Here is a 6,504-nt window from a genome sequence, read left to right as displayed (position 1 = left end):
GGGGCAGTTAAGCTCCTTTAAACAATCTGTTACTAATGTTGCAATTTTGATGCCAACACTAAAAGTATTCCCACTAGTTCCATTCCCAAATTTATTTCCCTGTAGCCTATTTTCTCTTATATTGGTAAATAGTTTTATTATTGTCACATGTACCAAGGCACAGTGAAATTCCCATTAACTCCCTGAGATTCTCCTGATTTTCACCCACAATGAGGATAATTCATAGTAGCTAATTAATCGAGGGGCAAACACAAAACATCGGGTTAGCTGCCGTGGGGTATGTGTCCAGAGACCTGAGCCTTGGGGCCAACTCTCTGGGAGTGGAAAAAGTGACGCAACAGACTTTTAGCATCATAAATCAGCAAGTTGTTTGTTATGTCTCCCCTCTCACTGTGAAACAGGGACACCTATTTTTCCCTTGTTAGGGAGAGAGAGAGAGAGAGAGAGCCTGTGGTATGTTGAACTACCAGGTGAACGAGTAGTCTCTGGGGTACTGCAAGTCTGTGTCTTTATTGACGCTTTGCTGCACACTTGAGTGCTCGATGGAGGACGGTGATGCTTTTTTTGCTGGTGGAGGAGGGGGGTCATTGCTTTGCTGCTGTTTGTGCGTGGGGAAGGGGAGTTGGGGGTGGCTTTGGGGTTCTAACATTTAACTGTCATTCATTCTTTGGGGCACTCCTCTGTTTGCGAAGAAAGAAGAATTTCAGGATGTATATAGGAACATAGAAAACCTACAGCACAAGACAGGCCCTTCAGCCCACAATGCTGTGCCGAACATGTACTTATTTTAAAAATTACCTCGGGTTACCCATAGCTCTCTATTTTACTAAACTCCATGCACCTATCCAGGAGTCTCTTAAAAGACCCTATTGAATCCACCTCTACCACAGTCGTCGGCAGCCCATTCCACGCACTCACCACTCTCTGCATAAAAACTTACCTGACATCTCCTCTGTACCTACTTTCAAGCACCTTAAAACTGTGCCCTCTTGTGTTAGCCATTTCAGCCCTGGGAAAAAGCCTCGGACTATCCACATGATCAATGCCTCTCATCATCTTATCCACCTCTATCAGGTCGCCTCTCATCTACCGTCGCTCAAAGGAGAAAAGGCTGAGTTCACTCAACCTATTTTCATAAGGCATGCTCCCCAATCCAGGCAACATCCTTGTAAATCTCCTCTGCACCCTTTCTGTGGTTTCCACATCCTTCCTGTAGTGAGGTGACCAGAACTGAGCACAGTACTCCAAGTGGGGTCTGACCAGGGTCCTATAGCTGTAACATTACCTCACTGTATACATTTCTCTGACATCAAATGTACCTATTGAAACCTATTGAATCTTTGATATATGGGGAGAACTGGACCAACCTGGGGAAACTGATGCACTTCGGTGTCCCGAACAGCTGCACAGTTCCATAGTTGTACAGTAGCAGTTCCAACTATCTGACACACATACACAAAAGACTTACAAAATAAATTTTATTTATAATAAAACATTATTTACAAGAATAAGCTATTCAATGCCCTTATTCAATGCCTCCCCCACTGTTCCTTCACATTCATACACATCTGCCTCTCATACCACACTCTGGGGTGGTATACTGCTACAATAATTCATTGTGGGGGTTCTTTGCTCCAACCTGGCCCCTCCCTCTCCAGAAGAAACCTACACTGTGGTCCAACCCCACTGAGCAGTGGCTGCACCAAGCTTCAGTGCGTCCCTCAGTACGTACTCCTGTAGCCGAGTTGTGCCAGTTGGCTGCGTTCCTCCACGGACATCTCGACCAGCTGGTTTTGGGCAGACCAGAGTGGATCTTTCACTGAGATGATGCTCTGCCTGCAGCACTTGGTGGCTTTGTATGTCCCCCTGGGAACAGCTGTAGATCAGAGAGTTGGAGCTGCTCAGGAGGCCCCTTTCATCTTTCTCCACACCTTTTTCGCAAACCCACAGTCCACAAAGAGGTGAACTACTGTCTCTTCCCCACTACAGTCATCCCTCAGGCATTGCACTGTGGATGTGATGCTCCAGGCATACAGGAAAGACGTGACTGGGAAGGACCCTCTCACCGCCAGCCAGGCAAGGTCTGTTGTGAGGCCTGGCAATATGGCATTCAGCCAGATAGTCTGGACAGTCGGCTCAAGAAACCAACCCACTGTGTCCATCGAGTCCTTCTCCTGCAGTGTCTGCAGGACATTCCATGCTGACCACTGCCTGATGGCCTTGTGGTCAAAGTCGTTGGTACAGAAGAACTTTTCCATGAAGGACAGGTAGTGCAGCAACGTCCAGCTGACTGGGACATCATTCCCAACACTGGGGACTGATAGAATCTCGGCATGTATTGGTACCTGGTGCCCACATAGTTAGGTTCCACTGCAGCTGCACATGGAGGTGGTAATTGGGGGAAGGGTGACATTAGGTTTGGTTTTGCCCCTGTTGTCTAGGGACTTGTGCATTGTGACTCATCTGACCCATTCCATCTTGGATCCCCAGATTAACCTGAAGACAGTTCTGGTGATTCCAAAGCTGGAGGACTGGGAGTTGGGCCACACCTGCGTCAATTACAGTAACCCTGAGCATGCATCACACCTGATGACCAGTTTCTTCCCAGCTATTGTGAAAGAGCACACTACCCACAGTCTGAATTTCTGTTTCACCTTCTCAGTCCGCTCCTGCTAAATCTTGTTGCATGCCTTAGCCCCTCTGAATCAGATCCCCAGCACCTTCACACAAGTTAACCATTGGGCCAGTTGCCGAAGAAGATGGCTTTGCACTTTGCGCGGTTAACTCTGGTCCCTGATGCCAACTCAAACCTGTCGCAGCTGCTGATCAGTCTGTGAACTGACCAGGGAGCCAAGCAGAAGATGGTGACATTGTCCATGTGTAGTGAGGTTTTTACTTGGGTTTGTTGCAAACTCTCTCTGTAATTGCATGTTCATTATCATCACCGTCTTACAAAATGCAATTTGAGTCCAGCCAATAATATAAAAGAGAATACTGTAAGTTTTTTTCAGAGAGCTGATATTGGACCACTGGAAAATATTCAAGTTCAAGTTCATTTATTGTCATTTCAGTCGTATACATATATATCGCCAACAAAACAACATTCCTCTGTTCCAAGGTGCACAACACAGTAGATATAATTCACAGTCACCACATAAAGTAGTATTACTACAAATAATTAATTGCATTCAGTATGTCACAAGTTAAACAGTAAGCATTATATTGCTACTGGTGATTCATATGTGGTGAGACCTGGGTGGTGGCAGAGAGTTCAGAGGTTTTACAGCACGGGAGAAGAAGCTTTTCCCCATCCTAACAGACCTTGCCCTAATACTATGGTACCACTTGCCTAATGGACAGATGGGAAGGATATTTGACAATGTTAAGTGCCCTGTGTACACAGCACTCCTGGTAAATCTCTTGGATGGGTGGAAGAGAGACCTCGGCAGTCCTCACAATCCTTTGTAGTGCCTGGCAGTCAGATACCTTGCTATTGGAGACTGGATAAAGAAATGGGAACAAATTCAGTAAGTACTTTCCATCAGACTTTATTGTGGAACTCATGAACAGTATGGCTCGTTCCAGTGTGGGGGAAAAAGTGAGTGTAGTTGCTATTGCTAAGGAGAAGATGCTTGGGAAGCTTAAAGATCTGAAGGTGGATAGGTCACCTGGACCAGATGGACTACACTCCAGGGTTCTGCAAAAGCTGGCTGAAGAGACTGTGGAGGCTTCAGTAGTTATCTTTAAAGAATCACTAGATTCTGGAAGACTGGAAAATTGCAAATGTCATTCCACTCTTTAAGAAGGGGGGGCAGAAAAAAAGAGTTATAGGCCAGTTAGCTGGAATTGAGTGGTTGGGAAGATGTTGGAGTCCATTATTAGGGTTGGGGTTTCTTCTTCTTCTTCTTCTTCTTCTTCTATTTCCGGTGGTTTAGACGCATCAAGGCGTATTACTGCCCTCTGCAGGATGTATAATTAATTACAGAGTTTCAAGAAACTCAAATTCTTGAGTATACACTAGCCGCACGTAGAAACAGAATAATAAACGTTTCAATCAGATGGTGGTTCTCTTGGTGTCCAAACAAAGTTTTAACAGAAAAACAAAATACATTTAAGTCAGATAGCCTCTTGAACAATGTGCTTCTCTCAATTTAATATCGATTACAACTCAGCAAAACATGCTAAACTGTCGCTGGACTACCAGTCACATAATCCAGTAGGATGTCTTCCTATTATCTTTAAGTAATAGCTTAGCCTGCAATGTCCCAACCTAATCTTGTTAATTTCACAATATCACTACGATTTAAAGAGTAACAGTCTGAGACCTTTTTAACTAGTGGGTGACTAGAAAAGAAATGCCTTCACTTTAATTCATTTTTCCAATCCTCCTGCCATTGCTTTTCTATACCTTTTTTTTTAATCTTACTTCTCAATTCTGCTTTGCCTAAGGGTATTCTAATTCCTACTTGCCTGCTCTGTAAGGAAAACTTTGCAATGCCATCCATAATTTCATTTCCCTCCATCCCAGCATGCCCAGGTATCCATGTAAATCTGACTTCACAACGTATCTTCCCCACTTTAAACAAAGCTGAGAGAATTTCAAAAACTATGTCAGAACGAGCTTTTGGTTTATTCCCTTTTATAGTCTCTAAGGCAGCAGCAGAATCCGAACTGATGAGGTTTCAGTGTACAGGAGGCAGTGATAAAATAGGCTAAAGTTAGCATAATTTCTTTAAGGGGAAATTTTGTCTGACAAACCTGTTGGAATTATTTGATGAAATACATCTAAAACTTTGACATATAGATATGTAATGGAGAGTGTATTGACTGGCTGCGTTATGGACTGGTACGGAACCACCAATGCCTTTGAACAGAAAATCTACAAAAGGTAGTGGATTTTGGCCCAGTGCATCACAGGTAAACCCTCTCAACCACTGGGTATATCTACATGAAACACTGTTGTAGGAAAGCAGCATCCACCATCAGAGATCCTCACCACCCAGACTATTCTCCTTTCTTGCTACTGCCTTCAGGTAGAAAGTACAAGAGTCTCAGGACTCACACTACCAGGTTCAGGAAGAGTTACTACCCCACAACCATCAGGCTCTTGAACAAAAACGGATAACTACACTCACTTGCCCATCCTTTGAGATGTTTCCACAACTAATGATCTCATTTTAAGGACTTTTTATCTTGTTATTTCGTGATCAGATTATTTAGCGCTATTTATTTATGTTTGCATTTGCACTGTTAATTGTGTTCTGGTTGATCTTTCAAATTTGTCTTGTAGTTACTTTTCTATAGATATGCAGAGTATGCTGGCAGAAAGATGAATTTCAGGAATGTATGTGGTGACATACATGTACTCCAGTAATAAAATTTACTTTGAATTTTTACTTTAAACAAGTTAAGTGCCATGGTAATATAGGAAAAGTACTAGCATGCATAGAAGATTGGCTGCCTGGAGGGAGACGAAGTATGAGAATAAAGGAAACCTTTTCTGGTTAGCTGCTGGTGACTAGTGTTGTTCTGTGGGGGTTGGTGTAATGTTGAATCAGGTTCATGGGTCTAGCAAGTGGGACAGAAAACACTGACTGCAAATAAGTATATTAATCATTTATTTATAAACAGTAAAAATTCAACCATTCATGTTCCCCAAGTACAGAAACTACAAAGCCGAACTTTCAACAAATATACTTAGTTAAAAGAACGCAGAGCATACCTTCTCAATGGACATGTGCACTGCTTGCCTTATACAAAGGGAGCGAGGAAGAACCTCCCACAGGTGCTCTGTATATACCCAGTATATTTGAAACTGGACACCAGACAGCTAACCAGCAGCAGTTTCTAAACTAACAAATCACAATGGAAGCAAGTTTCAACAAACAGAATAAGCCACGCCCTCCATAGGACAGTCGGTGCAGGGACTGCTTCTTTTTACGTTATATGTCAAAGATTTGGCTAACAGAATTGATAGCTTTGTGACCAGGTTTGCAGATGATGCAAAGATAGGTAGTATTGAGGAAGCTGGGAGTCTGCAGGAGGACTTAGACAGATGATGAGAATGAGTTGAGAAGTGCCAGATAGAATACACAGTCAGGCACAGACTATTTTCCAAACAGGGAGAAAATTCAAAAATCATAGGTGCAAAGGGACTTGGGAGTCCTTGTGCAGCATTCCCTAGAAGTTTGCTTACAGGGTGAGTCTGTGTTAAGAAAGGCAAATACAAAGGTAGAATTTTGAGTAGACTAGAATATAAAACTGCCTGACTGTCTGGTATGTTGGGGGGGGGGGGGTGGCAGGGGTGCGACTGCACAAGATCAAAATACGCTGCAGAAATGTTAAATTATTCAGCTCTATCATGGGTACCAGCCTCTGAGGTATCCAAGACACCTTCAAGCAGCTGTGCTCTAGGAAGGTGGTGTCTATCATTAAGGATCCCCACCACCCAGGACATGCCCTCTTTACAGTTACCTTTAGAAAGGAGGTAGAAGCCTGAAGGCA

Source organism: Hypanus sabinus, chromosome 10 (genome assembly GCF_030144855.1).
Source record: "Hypanus sabinus isolate sHypSab1 chromosome 10, sHypSab1.hap1, whole genome shotgun sequence".
Classification (NCBI taxonomy): domain Eukaryota; kingdom Metazoa; phylum Chordata; class Chondrichthyes; order Myliobatiformes; family Dasyatidae; genus Hypanus; species Hypanus sabinus.
This window is presented reverse-complemented; position numbering follows the sequence as displayed.